Genomic DNA, 16,466 nt, shown 5'->3' with positions numbered 1-16,466 from the left:
TTATATTTAAAATTCCTTTCGGTTTTCCTGAATCCCATTAAAAATATAAACATCTTCGCCAATAATAAAATAACTGCTTGTGTTAATTGACTTGTATTTGGATCGGTAATAAAACTTAACATTTTCTTGTATTTTAATCTTTTTCAGGATTCGAGGTTAAATGTTATATTGTATCGTATAGACTGTGTAGAGTGATCAGTCACTTAATAAAAATGTAGGGCTGTATTTATGTTTTTCTTGCTTTAGTATTACCACTGATTGTGCTGTTCTTTTACATCAGATTTCTCCACTTCACAACAGAATGAAACGCTGAAGTGTTTTGTCGCTGTCAATTTCTTGTTTGTCTCTGGAACAATAGCTACTTCATCTTGCACCCGAGTTTTCTTTATAGTGGAAACCAATCTTTGTTGTTTCAAAGAAACATTATTATTTGCTATTCTTTTTAACTGTGGTTATGAAAACACAATACGTATAATTGTTTTACATTGTCTGGGTCACCCCTTCACAATACTCGTCAGAATTCCTCATCGTACGTACAATAAATGCTGAATAGTACAGTCTGTTGTGACATTATTGAGCAATATGTTTTAGAGTTTAATCACTCCAGTTGCTCTAGAGATAACTGAAGGTTGTATTTAAAAGCTTTGAGATGAACAGCTGGTCAGCAGGTTAGAAACTGAATATTATTTACCACGCTCATAACAGTCCGGCACTGGATCCGATTCTGGGCTAGTTAAATGCAGTCCACACCCTTCCATCCTATTTATTTAAGATCTATTTCAGTATTATCTCATTATCTGTCCTGGCCAGTTGAAGTGATCTCGTCTCCAAAACATACAGATTTTTCATCTCATTTTTTATATTTTCTCACCCATCTCATTTACTTTGACTTCATCACCCTAGTAGTTTTAATGTAGAGTACAAATTATGAATTTCATTATTACGCAATGTTTCCAAACACCCCCCCCCCCGGGCTGCGTAACTTTTTTTTGGTCGAAATGTTCACAGTACTTTGTTCTCAAACACAATATGTCCATGGTCCTTCCTTTGTATAAGAGCCCAGACATTAGATGTTTAAAATCGTGTATGAAAGAACATCACTTTGGGGGTTGGCTCTGCTTTCTTGCCATAATTGCCTCACTATATATGAGGAGGAGTTGTTAATATTAATCTGTTTTTATTTTTGCTCGTGATGTTAGCTTATAGGTTACATTATGTAGTCCGTGTCATGCAAGTATAGTGAATAGCGAATTGCTTGTAAGTGGTCTAAGCATTTCATGTTGAGTTGGTTTTTAAATCATGAAGCTAAATATTTTGAAGAAATGAAAGTGTTAGATGAAATATATAATGGTTTTTATTTTCATAAAGTTTCTGAATTGGCATTGGTTTAAATTGATTCAAGATCAAATGAGATTTTGATGTTGCAGTAACGCACTTTCAGGTTCTACACCAGCAATAAGGGATTTCTGTAAAGTGAAAGGTCTTTACATACTGGTCATTACTTTCGATATCTTGTTAAACAGGCAATTGACAGGGTCTAGTCTGATGGCTAACTTAGGCAGAAAAGTGTTTTGTTAGTCCCTTTATCAATACAGCGACAACAGCAAACGAAAATAATTCATTTTCCGGAAAAGCTCCGCATTTGCGTGTCAGCGAATGCAAGTCTCTCAGGACTAGCATTTGTTTCATTTGCTTTTCATGGTTGTTATCGTTACTGCCCATGCACCTAGTATGAGTTTCACGAGAGCAGATTAGTGAATAGATATCTATTTAAACGTAATTAAATAGCACGTTCTGATAAAAACTTACGACGACGTTTCCCCTATCAAATGTGTTCGTGGAGAATTCCAAATCCGAACACTTACATTAAATGAACCTGCTAGTGGCAGAGGCGTTAATTGGAAAGTGGAGACGTTAACCAGTTTAAGCTGCTTACAGCAACATTACAATAATTCTTGTAGGGTAGTTACAGATCGACCTTATTTTTGTTTCAATTCTAAAGGGTTTCGACGACGGTAGTTTACACTTAAAATTATTTGTTGTCAGGACTTTTTCCATCGTCTGTTCTTTAAAATTACGACGTTTCGGAGGCTGCTTGTGTCTCCGTCTTCAGGTTAGAGGTACCTACTCTGTTGGGTCCCTTAGATAGAGCTAGTCTCTGTCACTGGACAGAACCAGCCTCCGAAACGTCGTGATTTTAAATAAAGACAATGGAAAAAGTCCTGAAAATGAATAATTTTAACTTATTTTTGATCTTTGACAGGGATAGTGGAGATATCTTCTTTCAGTAACTTCTTACAGTACGCAAAACACCTCAGTTGAACACATTCGTCAAACTGGTAACAGAGTAAGGAAGTTAAGTACAAATAGATGAAGCTGAGTTTGTGTAACGTGGAAAACAGGATCAGCTTGTCACCGAGCTAGTCATCAATGATTTTTCAGGTTATTACAAATGATGTATCAGTTGATGGCTTCAGCTGTTGAGCATGTGGTTTGACTGCCCCTTCCCGAACAACCTCCTGTCGTTCTCAGTTAACACAAACGCCTCGGAGGGAGTTCTCAGCTTCCTAATGCTTCAAAGGGGATCTTTGTCCCCAGAACCAACAACACCAGACATATTGTATTACGCCATCACGTTCGTACGCTAAAAATGTGCCAGCATGAATTTCATAATGGTATGTCATATGCATAATTCTCTAGAATCTTCGCATATGAATGCACATGGAATGTATAAGGAGGTTTTATTACACTGGGACATGTGGTTCATGAAAGATTGAATGTAGGGTGAATTGGGACAAAGTGATACATAAAGAACAAATGGTGGTCCTCACAAATCGGGAATATCGCGGTCTTCCGGATCGAAGAAGGAAGACCCGTCCTTTGAAATGTAGTGGGCTTTTAAAGTTTTAACATATTTATGACTTTATAATAGACGATACACAAAGCCTGAAATAAAGAAAGCATCAGAGTAATATGATACCATCGCACAAAACATTAGCTTGGGCTTACGTCATTTTCTGGTTGTTGTTCTTTGAACAAAGAGCATAAAATGATAGAAATCATGTTTTCCTGTCTGTAAATCCGGAAGGTTTCATCTTTAAAAAATTTGTATTAAATTTAGTATTGACAGATATTTACTAAATGTTGTTGGGAGAATTTCATTTTGTTTTATTTCATCAAGTGTGAAGCCATTTATCATATTTGCATATTTCGTAGTAACGCCGCCCCTTTAATATTACGCAGTTTGACTTTCCATCACCGTAACAACCAATGCACGGAAAACGTCAAGACAGTAGTTAGCAGTCCCGCGTTGTATCCGAGAAGTACCTCCCGTATCTTTGCCCGTGTACCTGCTGTCCTGAGGGTTTTTGTGGTTTTGCTAATTTTCTCCAGGAAAATTCTGGGACAGTGCATTAAGATTGGCCGCGACCGCTTCTTCCCTTCTTTATTCATGATTCACAGCCATCGTGGCAAATGGCAGTGTGTAGGCGTTGTAACCTGCTCTGTTCTGAAGGCGTTTTTAAATTAACCAACGGAAATAGGTAATTATATGAAGGACAAAAGAAATTCAAGAGGAAAGGGGTAGACAGAGGAGGAAATGAACAGCGAAAGGCGATATAGAAGGATAAAAATGGAAAGTACGAAAGCGAGAAAGCCTTTCGTTGAGCAGTGGCCGTAATCCAGTTGCACATTAATTGAAACTGTGTCTTTAAGGCTCTTTTTTATATTCCCACAATATGTCCTTGTCTTCTGAATGAGATTTATTGCCTGCCTCAGTGGTAGCCCCTTCCGTATCGGGGTGACGTGAGAGCAAGGCATTTGAGCTGCCGATTCTTGGTCGCTGTATTGTTATCTTGAGCTAACCGCGCACCCCATTTCTCTGTCACAGGGTCTCACCTCATCAGGATCAGAAGCTTGAGGTCTGGTTACCATGGGAACACGTAGTCACACCAAAAGATGAATGGATTCCATGCACGAAGGAGAAGAATGAACTCGTGCGTTTACCTCGCGATCGGAAAGAAAAAAAGGAAGAAAGAAAAAACTAGCAAAAAATATCGATTATGGCTTCACATAGATCCCCCCGTGATGGCGTCCATATTTTAGAAGGTATTTTCCTGACTTACGTAGAAAGTGGTCAGGACAACCTCATGACATCAAGATCAAAAGTTAGTTCGGCCTGCTGTCCGAGTCATTTGAACCCATGAATCATAACGGTGAATAACATGTCGTACACCTATAGATAAAGTCGCGAAGCATTGAACTGAGTCGTATATGGGATTAAAAAGTAGCTGAAAATATTTTATTTGTCTGTGTTCAATTTAAGTCTTTACTGGTGGTCTGAGGACAGTCACCTTTTTCCGTACCTGTCCGAGAAACCCGTTCGGCGCTAATTTCTTGGTTTTGGACTTTATTCATTATCTGTTGATTGTTATTATCAGATCAAATCTCAAATGATGGACCTTCCTTCGTCTTCCGTTAGGTCAAAATTCAATCTATGGAAGATCGAAAATAATAGGTGCCTTCTCCCCCCACCTCCCTGAAGACGAAGGAAGATCCATTCTTCCAAACGACTGTACAATTTCATTTTTTATGAATAGGTACTTTTTCAGTTGTTTACATTTGTGCCATAACATCAGGCTACTGTTTTATCTGTCTCGATTTTGCATGTTTTATGGTGTGATCGGCCAAGTGTTGAGGAAGAATACGCCATCTTTTGAGGCTGGTTGCTGACAGTATCGTTAAATAAACCGCAAATAAATAAAAAAGTACTAAAATAAAAGGTTTCTGATAATGGTGTGACGCATTGTGTATAATTCTGTTAGACTTCATCTGTCGTCTAAGAATTTACATTTCCTCGACTGTGTTCTGTGCCACTTAATTGGAGTTCACTGCTTCATACTGTATTTCTCTAATATACATTTTAATATTATCCATCCATTATACGATCTGATCTCTTGAGTGATCTAGAGTGGTCCGTTTTCTTCAAGTTTCAAAACCAAAATTTAGTATGAAGTTCTACTTCTCATCTTCCTGTTCATACTAGCCTGCATTCCTACTCCTCGTTTTATTTTATTTAACCACTCTAGTAATATTTCTTTAACATTGCAAACTATTAATTTTATTGATCGTAATCTGAACGTTAACAGAAGTGCGAATACAATTGAAAAAAAATATCTGCCGGTCAATCTCAGATGATTTCTTCACGATGCTCTGTTTTCGCTGATGATAAGTACCGTATTTATCAGAGACACGCCTAGAATCTGTTTTGTACATCGTGTCACTAAGCGAATTCTGCACATGCGTAAGACTTCTTATATACCTCAATAATTTCTTGTCATTGAATGGTAGATGCCTTGTCGTTTCTCCACCCCTCAGAAAATTTTGGTGGATGCCACAGAAGATATGTAATGTATATTGATTAGCTGCAAAGTATTGTGCCAGTGCGTGACCCCCAGGAACTAAAGTTCAGCACGCCACACTCTAGCGTTATTAAAATCGATACAGCTAAAAGATTTCGGTTGCACAAGTGCTCAGGTACCTGATAATCGTATGAAGATGGAATCTGCCGGCCGTAAAATGAGACTAGTAGTTCCCGGGTATTTAACGATGTTTTCGTTTTAGAGCTGGGAAAAACATTCAGTGCAGTGTCTGGCTACGGATTGGACGACCGGGATCTCCCCGTCAAGGGCAAAGGATTTTTCTTTTAGCTTCTCCGTCGAGACCGGCTCTGGGGCCCACCCAGCCTCCCTTTCAGTGGGTACAGCGTGGTTCCTCTGGTGTGACGCTGACCTCTCACCTCAAGAACGAGTAGAGCCCCTCCCCGACACATTTACTTTCTTAAATAATAATAGGAGTTTTGTATAGGTTATATGAAGTACCTGGTCGGAATGGATATGAATAGTGAATTGAATAGGATTTGGAAGGAAGCGGTCGTTACATATTTTAAGATAGGTCTACTCTCTGTGAATTTGCATTGATGAACTGAGATAGTATGCTTCCCCGAAACGTTGATATTTATCTTAAGTTCCACATGGCGTTACAGACCTGAAGACCAATCATCATCTTCACTGCCATGATAATAAATAAATACATTTTTTGGGGAGATTTTAGGAACTGCAGCAGCCAGCGTTATATTTCATGTTATTGTTATTTACTTTTCATTATCAGTTTTATGTGAACGTCTCCAGTAATATTCTTTCCATTGTCTTTATATCGAATCAAAAATTTCGAAACTGAGCATATTATATCTGATTACTCTCGACCTCGGATTTTGTGGCCAGCACGGAAGTTTGTTAATCAAGCCTCTATTTCCTCCATGCCAGTTTTAACGATACAATCTGTCTCTGTAACGTGCTGACACATTCCCAGATATCGGTTGCCATAAATATTATTTCTCTTAGCAGGAGCTCGTCTAAATAACTTTGTACTACACTACCCAAGTCTGTATAAGTAACATTCTTACAATATACTGCAGACTAAAACATAGCCGAAGTATCAAGTAACACGAAACTGATTCTTGTCTGATTAAAGTAATGTAACGTCCCTATGCCCAAACATCACGACGTGAATGCATTTGGGTTGATGAGACAAAGCGCCTCACGTTCTTAACCTCGGAATTAGTTGGAGGTGAGTCTTTAGCACGAAGCTTCTACCATTTTAACCACGTCCTAGATCGTAATCAACGACTTTTAGGGACCCGGCCCTATGAATTTACATTTTTGGTCACTGAGCCAAGCCACTCATTCGATTATTAGTCGCTTGTTTGTTAGGTAATCACACCTTCCACAGTTTTGCAATCAATGATCAGCACCGCGTATTACTTACTCTACATTTACAAATACACATTTTCTTGTATGTACGCCTTCGTTTGTATGTATATGTAGGATGATTCTTAATTACACGCAGTAAATATAAGTATCACGTTCTACTCATAAAATCAAACGAAAAATTTTGTGTGTGTGTGTGTGTGTATTTTTAAATCTAACATTATTGAACTGACGCTTCTAAATTAAGCACATCCAGTGTGGTAATCGTCTGAAAAGTTCGAACTCTCTCCTTGTTGATATTATTGGTGGTAGGGAATTAAAGTGTCCCCTGATATCCCACCAAAGTTTAATTAAAATCTGTCAATTGACCGAACAAGTTATCACATGAGATAAACACACCCAAACGCAACTTGTCTTCCTTAGAAAGGAAATTACATGGAGCCGTATCGATCATCAGATAATGTCTTGCATCGACACGTCGTTTCTAGGAACAGCTGATTCTGTCATGTTCTTTTTTGTTGACAGTCATGGAGTTCTCATGGCTTATGTTATGAGACTGTGAGAAATGTTTGTGCAATAGGGATGTAGGCACGGCTTAACTCAATGTTAATTTGTAAATATGAATTTAATTCCGTATTAGGCCTATATTTACAGTTCTTATTAAACATAAAACAGAACTCTACCACGTTTTGTTTCTGTCCTATTCCTGTTGCAAGAAATGCTTTCTCTCTGGACTCCCACTGTAAAGAACTAGAACCAGAAACTTCTTTTCAGTAGATCTCTCGTACCCCCCCCCCCCCCCCCCCCCGGCTCCGGTCCTGAACCCTTTTTCCACTTATTGTCGAGTTAAATACCGTACTTTTATCTGAAATTACAATCTCTGCAAAGCTTTTGGACAATCCAGTATTTCTTATCAGCAGACAAATTAGGGTTTCATTATATAATAATTCACTTTCAGAGTTCGTAATTCTTACTTACGAGTGTTTTCATCTGTTAAATTAACTGGTTATAACTTGTATTATCGAACACGGCTTAAAGGTTTTTAGAGTGTTGAGGGAAGCGGGAAGTATCGCGGTGACTGGGAGGGGTAATGCGCCTTCGTGTAGAAAAAACGGGGGTTGAAGGTCGGTTAGAGGAACGAATTCGAGAAAGAGGAAAGTTCCATGTAAACTCGATACCCTTTGCCTTTTATTAAATGCATCATTTTTAAGCTTGAAAAATAAATGACTGGTCTCTCGTGCACGCTCTTTGAATGACGAGATTTTCTCCCCGTAAATAGCAGAAAAAAAGAGGCTTTGCTCTGTTTCCTCCTTCTGCCGTTGTCGTTACTGATTTGTTGAAATCGGATTAAGGAACAAACACATTTTTCTCATTAGTAAGACATTCTTCGAAGCTAACCCTAAATTCTGATTTAAAATGTGAGTAATAAATGTATCAGTAACATGTAAAAGAAATTAAAATGTTATTCGTAACTTGTTCAAATAAATTCCCTTGACAATATAGGTCTACTTTTACATTTACATCATTATAGAGACTCCGCAAATTTCCATCTGAAAGAAGACTCTCTTAAGCATATTATTGTAAAAATTAATTAGGGAATTTATGGGCCTAAAGATGATACTCTACGCTATATAGTCTGAGCTACTGAAAGAGCGTCGATAAATAAACTACAAATTAATATAAGTAAATCAACATCATAAGAGAACAGCGGCGAAAGAATGTGCAGGGTGATACCCATCTTTTGTTCGCGATGTTTGTCAGTCTCTGAAGGCAAACGTTTGGATACTGCCTTGAGTAAGCCTTTACCGATTCCTTTCACACCCCTCCCAGTTCATAATTTTTACGATCACGTTCCCATTCAACCCTGCATAACATGCTCAGTTGAAAAACACCGTAAAGTTTGAATGATTTGAGGTTTTCACGGCGGTGAGTATGAAGATTTCTGTCTTCTGGGTTGTTGCGCTGTGTAGTCTGGTAGATGTTTACCAACGTTTCAGAGGTCATACTGCCTCCGTCATCAGGGCGATCCTTAGTATGAAGATTTTTGTCTTCTGGGTTGTTGCGCTGTGTAGTTTGGTCGATGTTAATAAACGTTTCAGAGGTCATACTGCCTCCGTCATCAGGGCGATTCTTAGCATGAAGATTTCTGTCTTCTGGGTTGTTGCGCTGTGTATTCTGGTCGATGTTTACCAACGTTTCAGAGGTCATACTGCCTCCATCATCAGGGCGATTCTTAGTATGAAGATTTCTGTCTTCTGGGTTGTTGCGCTGTGTAGTCTGGTAGATGTTTACCAACGTTTCAGAGGTTATACTGCCTCCGTCATCAGGGCGATGAGTATGAAGATTTCTGTCTTCTGGGTTGTTGCGATGTGTAGTGTGGTCGATGTTAACCAACGTTTCAGAGGTCATACTGCCTCCGTCATCAGGGCGATGGATGTTGGTAAACATCTACCAGACTACACAGTGCAACAACCCAGAAGACAGAAATCTTCATCGTAAAGTATCTTAAAAAGAAATCATTCTTTAGAATATTTAGAACATACCAACCTACTGGAATCAGGAACGGAATGAATCAATAAGCATCGGTTGAAGCGTCTATATATATGAAGCTTTATAAATATAAATTTTTCCGGGACGAAATATAAGATATAGGAAGACGCTTTCCATCCCCTGACACGCTTCCATTCTTAAGAAATATTATCACTCTAGCGTTCACAACGACTAGCGATTTTCAACACGATACAAACAGAAAGAGGAAAGATTTGTAGGAAGAAGAAATGAAATACAAAGAGTCAGGAAATGGGCGATACAATCCAACTTTCGTTTTGACTTTTCTTTTTAGCTCTTAGTTCTGTATCGTGAAGGAGATATTCCATATTTTGGAACAGTTTTCGTGAATGAAGTTTTAAAACCAGCATTTCTCAAAGTTTCTTTATTTTAATTCTTTGTGACTACATCATATTTTACATCATTTAATGTATTTTACTGGAAATTTGGTACAGTTCTTATCTATATTATATGCATATCTTCTTTGGCTTTCTGTCAATGTGAATAGTTTATATTTATGTATATTTTATTCTGATATGCACCACATCGGTATAACCTTGTACAAAACACTATTATTTATGCCTCTTTCCTTTCGCATTATTATTATTATTATTATTATTACCTTACATGACCTTCAGTTCTTTATTTATGACACTATATTAAATTGTGGGCATAAAACAGGTAATGAACATCAGATTTACTCACTTTTGTGTTATCTGCTCTGTGATGCACTGAATGTGAGAAATCACCACACGTGTATGCAATTAGAATAATTTATATTGCGATCAGAATCTTATAACTGGCTTGGAAACAGTGGATAAACCTACGCATCTTATTACATCAAATATATGTTCATGTAGGTCACTGCATAAATACATTACATTTCATTTTAAAATTCTAAAGAAAGCGAGTCTTTTTAAAAGTCATGCAATAGACCAATTTATGTTACACTTATTCTGCAATGCCAGTGATTTTTAACAAGGAAATTGTACATATAAATTCGTATGGAGAATGTTTCTCACAGAGTAACATGGTTGAGCCCAAAAAGGACATCTTCCACAAGTTGTTTGTCACCTTAAATTAGGTGACAAACAACTTATGAACGAAGGAGTCTTGCGGTCTGTGAGTACTGCACGATCACCGGACTTCAACTCAATTATATTCTTGAGTCCACGTGAAGGATTCATTGTCCTGCAGTGCTGCCAACATCCCAGATGGGGTATGGTGTCTTGTTTGCTGGGTGATGAACAGTGTTCGTCGTACTGTTGATGTGTGTCTGTGATCATTCATAAACAAATGCTAACGGTGGTCCGTTTGAACATTTGCCGTGAACGAAATGCTAAATACAACAACAAAATTGGTAATTATCGAACTGTTATAACATCCTTCATTTTAGGGACACTAATTTGCAGTAGCTTAATAATGAAATAGAATAAGATTTTTTAAATTAATTTTGGCACTTACTCCGTATATAGGTTCTTGTTTCATAAAACACGGGGCACTGCGATTAAAGAAAACAAATGAATAAATAAGACTGTCATAGGGGGTTACACGTACTCATAATACATACAAATATAAACATATTGTAACCGTGTCACAGATTTTATATTTTCGTAAAATAGGACACTTTCAAGACGTTTTATAAAGTCACGTATGAAAGATGGACAGGTTGGTCTTACGATGTTTGCTTTATTTGTGAATTCTTACATTTTTGAGACTTCACTTCTTCGGCTTCACATTCACCTCATATTTCCGTTCTTTGGATTGTCACCACTCGATTGTCAATGCTCATCTGCTTAATGCTGTCAGTGTGAGAAACCACTTTCAGCTGTCGTTCATATAGAGAAGTGAAGGGATCGAATATAATAATTTTTATGAAAAATTTAGAAATAAATTATATTCCTAATAGAGTTTTAGGTGGAGATTCAAGAATTATGTCTGTATCATTTTTGAAACTCTGAAATTTTAATCAGTTCAATGTATGTTAATGACAATAATTACACGTACAGGCCTACACCCCTCGTATTAATCTATTAGTTAGGACAAGTTAAAGCAATTACAGATTTCGGTGTAGCTTTACCTGTCATGAATTATCTTTACGTAGTATCTTGTTAATGCAATTTTTAATCATAGTGGGACACATCGTGATTTCTGCAGTCGTTTGTATCTGAGTGTATCTGTACTTTATGATGACTTAGTTAAATGAAATAATTGGAATAATAATAATTTTATTGATAGAATTAATGCAATTAGAATAAATTTTACAACATATATTCAGCTTACACGTGTTTATATAAACTTAGTTTTATTCTTGATACAAAATTTAACGATCAATATAAGGGGAAGGGCAGGTAATGTAATGGAGCTCGTTTTACGTCTGAGACAAGTTTTGACGAAAGCTCCCAGTGTCATGAATTCCCCTGAATTGAAAGTCTGACGTCATTTTCGTGACGTAAGAGTCTTAGATGTCAAGATGCTTAAAAATTAAAACTTGGACAATTCTTGTAACATAATCTTCCTTGTGAACAGGAGAAGCTGGTTAAAACTTATTTTTTTCTCGTAATAAGAACTCAGAATATTTGGAGTAGGGGCATTCTTCGCATTAAATGCTGTCATTACATGTAGCGCTGTACCTTTCATGAAAATAACCTGCAGTAATCAGTTATACGTTAAAGTTTTTCGTACCATGTTACAGTCTGAAGAAGTTAGAACAAGCGATATCACGACTTATGGCGTAGGAATAGGTAATATTTGTTTAAAGATGAAGTTTTTTATATTCTGCTAAGAAACAAAGAAAGAAAGAAACATTGTAATCCAATTGTGGCCGTGTATAGTATTCACTTTTAGTATAGATTATACGTTACGATTATTAGTAGGAAGGAGTGTTTATACCTCGTTAAATACCATGAAATCAGCTTTTCAGACGTATCAGATATATTTTATGACTGAACAGTATTGGTTTGCTGAAAATTTAATACCATTAATAAGTACAAAGATTATTTCAAGTGTTTAACTGGGATTTCAGACATTCCAGTTTGTTATATGGTCTGTATGACCCGGAAAATATTCTTAGGCTGTTTTAAATATTGCGCAAACTAGAAGTTTAGAAGGAGGAAATCATAATATTTTTCAAAGCTTGGGTTCCATAAACTGTTACAAAGGTTAACCTTTGATGAGCAGATCACACCATGTGAGTAAAACGGATGTTTTATGATTTGTAATTATAATTTCGGAATGTGAGCGAAGACCAGGCAAGTCAGAAAATAGGTATAGAATAAATAGTCTATAGATACAGTATAGATACTGTTCTAAGTGATGTGGAAAAGGGTTTAGATGTTTACCATTAGGAATTTGGATGCTTTTTGCCTTTCTGGCACTTACAACACGAGTATTTACACAGTAATAGCATTTTCAGTGGTTGGGTAAGGACAGATAGGACCACAGCAAATAGGGGATAACTTCGTGTATCTGGGACTACGGAATCCTTTTGTCAGTTACATATTCCGCATTAAAACGTACCGATTTAGTATTTGATGTAAGCGGGAAAAACACTTTTGACGGATTTTTTTTTTTTCAGTTTAAACATTTAAAAATATCGTGTTTTGTTAATTTTTAAAGATTAGAATCCTTGAACAGTTTTTGATAAATATATACACAATGGTAAGAAATATAAATAAAACAGTGTGCAATTCCGTCGCATTCTGGTATAGGGAATGACACATAAAGAACACAAAATATTTTTCGTCGATCTCTGATTTATGGTTCATTGGTTTGTTATAAATATGTTGTATGAACTCGCAATTAGTTCTCTTTCTAATGTGCATGTCAACACCGAAACGATTTGGCGCAAAGGCGACTAAATGTCAGTTTTGCCAGTCATTATTTAATAGCAAAGTTACGACGGCAGAGATCTTTTGTGATATTACGTAGAAAACAAAATACTGTAAGAACAGTTGCCAGTTCATTACTGTATCTTTGTTCCTGCAGAAGCAATGCTCTTCATCCACCGCTGTTTCACTGCGTATCTTGAAGTCCGTAAGCCTGAAAAAGAAAATAAATAATGTCTAAGGCTGATTCAAGAGGATTTAAAAAAAATACAGTATTTTAATCCACTTGGGTAACAGCTTTAGAGGTGTGGAACTGCAGACAGTTAATCTCTTGTGCTTATATTTTAAAATGTACGTATGTTTCTGCTAATTAGAGAAACTGAACGCATTTTAAATGCTTATAAAATTTTAGTCTGGAAATATGAAGGAAGATAAATTTACATGGGTGTCTGAATAGTTTTAAAAATGATATTTAAACACAGTGTATTGTGGTGTGGGCTGGATTCATCTGGCTTCGGACGGGGCCCACAATCGGGCTCTTTTCAACACAGTAATAGACCTTCTGGTTCCATAAGAGGCGAGGAAATTTTTGACCAGCTGGACTATCAACAGCTTATTAAGAAGGACTGTATTTCTTACAGTTGCATGTAGTTCGACGTCACATAATCTAAGCAGTCGGCACAGTATCGTAGAATGAAGGAATAACTAACTGATCGAGATACGTGTACGTAATACAAATGAAAGCCGGTACAAAACTAGATGGCAGTAATTTTGTATTCTGTAATGGCATAATGCCCTGTATTTTCTGCAAATTATATAGAGTACATTGTTACGTCACCTGATTTCTGAGTTTGAAAATCGCGTAGCTCGGTTTGCGACATTAAGGCAGCTCGAATCACAAAACAAGTGACATGACACACGGTAAATAAGCTGTGGACGAGAATTACCATTAACATAAGAATAATCTTATTCCTAATCACTGTCACTGCGATCTGATAAGCTTATAGTAAATTGAATGCTCTCTCATATTTTTAATGGAGGTCAGATACGGACAAACGGCAGACAATGTCCAAGAGGATAATGGAAATTAATTGGACTAATAATAACAGAACATTAATTGGAAAGGAGGCCTTGTCTGTATTACTGTATTTGTATTCAATCAGAGCGGATTTATAGAGTTGAGCACCATTTTGCGGCAGTTACTGATATATCCCATCAAAATTACAGAGTGTATTTCAGAATCGTGGCTAAGTAGGACGAGGTATTAGGAAATTATTGCAGTGATATGGCCATTTGTCCAGTAATTCTGTTTGTATAATCAACAAAGTGAGGACAATGGTGTGAGTTTTTTGATGGCGTAACAAATCTAGCATATGAATGAACACCTGTATTTTCAAAGTTCATTTGTTTTGATACATCTGTCTGGTGATTTTCGAATAAATTTAGTGTTCAGGGATTGTTAATTAATATCAAATATGACATTTCAATGCTTTCGTCACAATATGGTATGAAAGCAGTGACTGCATTTAAAATAACCTACATCTTATATTAGTGTACTTAAGTGTATTTACTCTTTTCCGGTATGACCTGTTTTAATTGTGAAGAACATCGATTTACGAGCCTCATACTTACATATACGTTGCTGATTCTTTTCTTTTCTTTTACCGTAAAGAAATTAGAAGGCGCCTATTTTACATTGGATATTGCAGTCTGGAATCTCAAACATCAATAGTTATCGAACGAAGGAACGAGAGCTATGATGGGAGGGTAATATTCAAATGCGTTTTCAAGAAATTTGGACTAGATTTGACTGGGGTTCAGTGGATTATGTGGTCTTGTAAACATGGTAATGAACGTTTGGGGAAATACTGACGAGGTGAGCAATTATAAGCATCTCAAAAGGGACACCATCGGGTGTTCCTTCAACATTTTCTTGCATTATATATTTCAAGGTGAATTAACGGAATAAGACTCTCAAACGGCAAATTTACCATCAAAATATCCGCCCAGGAAAGTAATCCCCTTTCTTAACATTAAAAGAAAAGTATTAATTTATGTGACGCTTTTAAGCAATGAACCGTGTAAATTGGGTTTGTTACAGCTTTTTCAGAACCTGTGTTCATGTACAGGTACTAACAGTGATTGCAGTATAATTTTAATTAAAATAATTCTACAGTGACTTTAGAACCGGGACAAAGGGCGATTCACAGGCCACAATGCCCTTTTGTCATTATCACCAGGGTTTGAAAATGAGAGCGAATTATTTACGTCGATGACGAAGCTTTTAGACATACATGGAGTGAAAGTAATATAAATATTGTGTTACTGGCATCAATAAGTATGGCGAACATGTTTATAAAACGAGCTTAATAATAGAATAGTAAACTTATCTGCTTTGAAACCCCAGTGAATGGAACGAATATTGAGTGGCTGTATTTGCAAACACAATTTTACGTCATAGAAATGCATACGAACGGCTTAGTAAATGTTGAGTTGGTTCACCACTCAGCAAATAATCCTTTACGTACAGCAACTGCCTGTATCCTATTCAAGGCCAGAATTTAAGTTGAGTACTTGGACCAGAGTGACTGGAAGCTGCCTTAGAAGTAGTTGTTTCGACCCAAAATAGTGTACATTTAAGTGCTTAATTTTGGTTACTTTTTGAAGAAAGGTCAGTAGTTTTCTAGGAGCTATGGAAGACGTAATATTTCGGAGCAAGGAACTACATAGTAGATGAAAACAAGTAGTCGTGAGAGAACTTAATGAGGCCTTTTCTTTGAGCGCTTAAGGATTATACAGTGATGCTAAGGTGCATTTTAAATTAGTGTAATAATTAAGCAATTTATTTGTGGGCTGCATTACATAATTACAGACTGAGAACGCGTTAAATTTGCCATTTAAATCGTCACCATGTTCGTAAGTGGAAAATCGTTTCTTTAGATTTTGACATTAAACACTAAGATCGCGGGTTTGAACCTTCTCTGGACACGGATGTATGTCTTTCGCCTTCTGTAAGTGGAGGCTTTTGAATAAGCCTATCCCACGCCCTAGAAATCCTACCAAATGTCTGAAAGCCTTTACACCATCTTAGTTTGAAAAGGTCAGAGGACAGAATCTCGTAGCAATACAATGAGGGCGCTTGACGGCTGTGCCGCTGGAGTGAGGAAAGGTAGCAACCGATGTAGTGATCGCGGATAATGGAAAAGACCATGCCGTGCGGCCAGATATCCCCACTGTAGATTGCGATTCAGCTGCCCATAAGACAGATTAATAATCAGTTAAGTATTCAGGTTTTACCATATCAATAAATAATTTTTTTCCGTAC

The 16,466-nt window shown here is 36.9% G+C and overlaps 1 protein-coding gene and 1 long non-coding RNA gene across 6 annotated transcripts in view; one reads left to right on the top strand and one right to left on the bottom strand.

Moving 5' to 3' along the window:
* The window catches only part of LOC110833915 (uncharacterized), a 107,489-nt gene that overhangs the window by 27,522 nt on the left and 63,501 nt on the right, over positions 1-16,466 (top strand). The gene's annotated exons all lie outside the window — the stretch shown is intronic.
* LOC110840777 (neurotrimin-like) overlaps positions 9,684-16,466 on the bottom strand; it is a 540,194-nt gene continuing 533,411 nt past the window's right edge. For all 5 annotated transcript variants that reach the window (XM_087357493.1, XM_087357491.1, XM_087357489.1 and 2 more), the window contains exon 8: positions 9,684-13,355. The gene's annotated coding sequence lies outside the window, so the exon portion shown is untranslated. The remainder of the gene's footprint in view (positions 13,356-16,466) is intronic.

The sequence above is a fragment of the Zootermopsis nevadensis genome, unplaced genomic scaffold, assembly GCF_977971745.1.
Source record: "Zootermopsis nevadensis isolate Lab colony 2312 unplaced genomic scaffold, Znev_1.0 Znev_ptg000028l, whole genome shotgun sequence".
Lineage (NCBI taxonomy): Eukaryota > Metazoa > Arthropoda > Insecta > Blattodea > Termopsidae > Zootermopsis > Zootermopsis nevadensis.
Note: the sequence above shows the minus strand (reverse complement) of the source record. Positions and strands in the feature narration are given on the sequence as shown.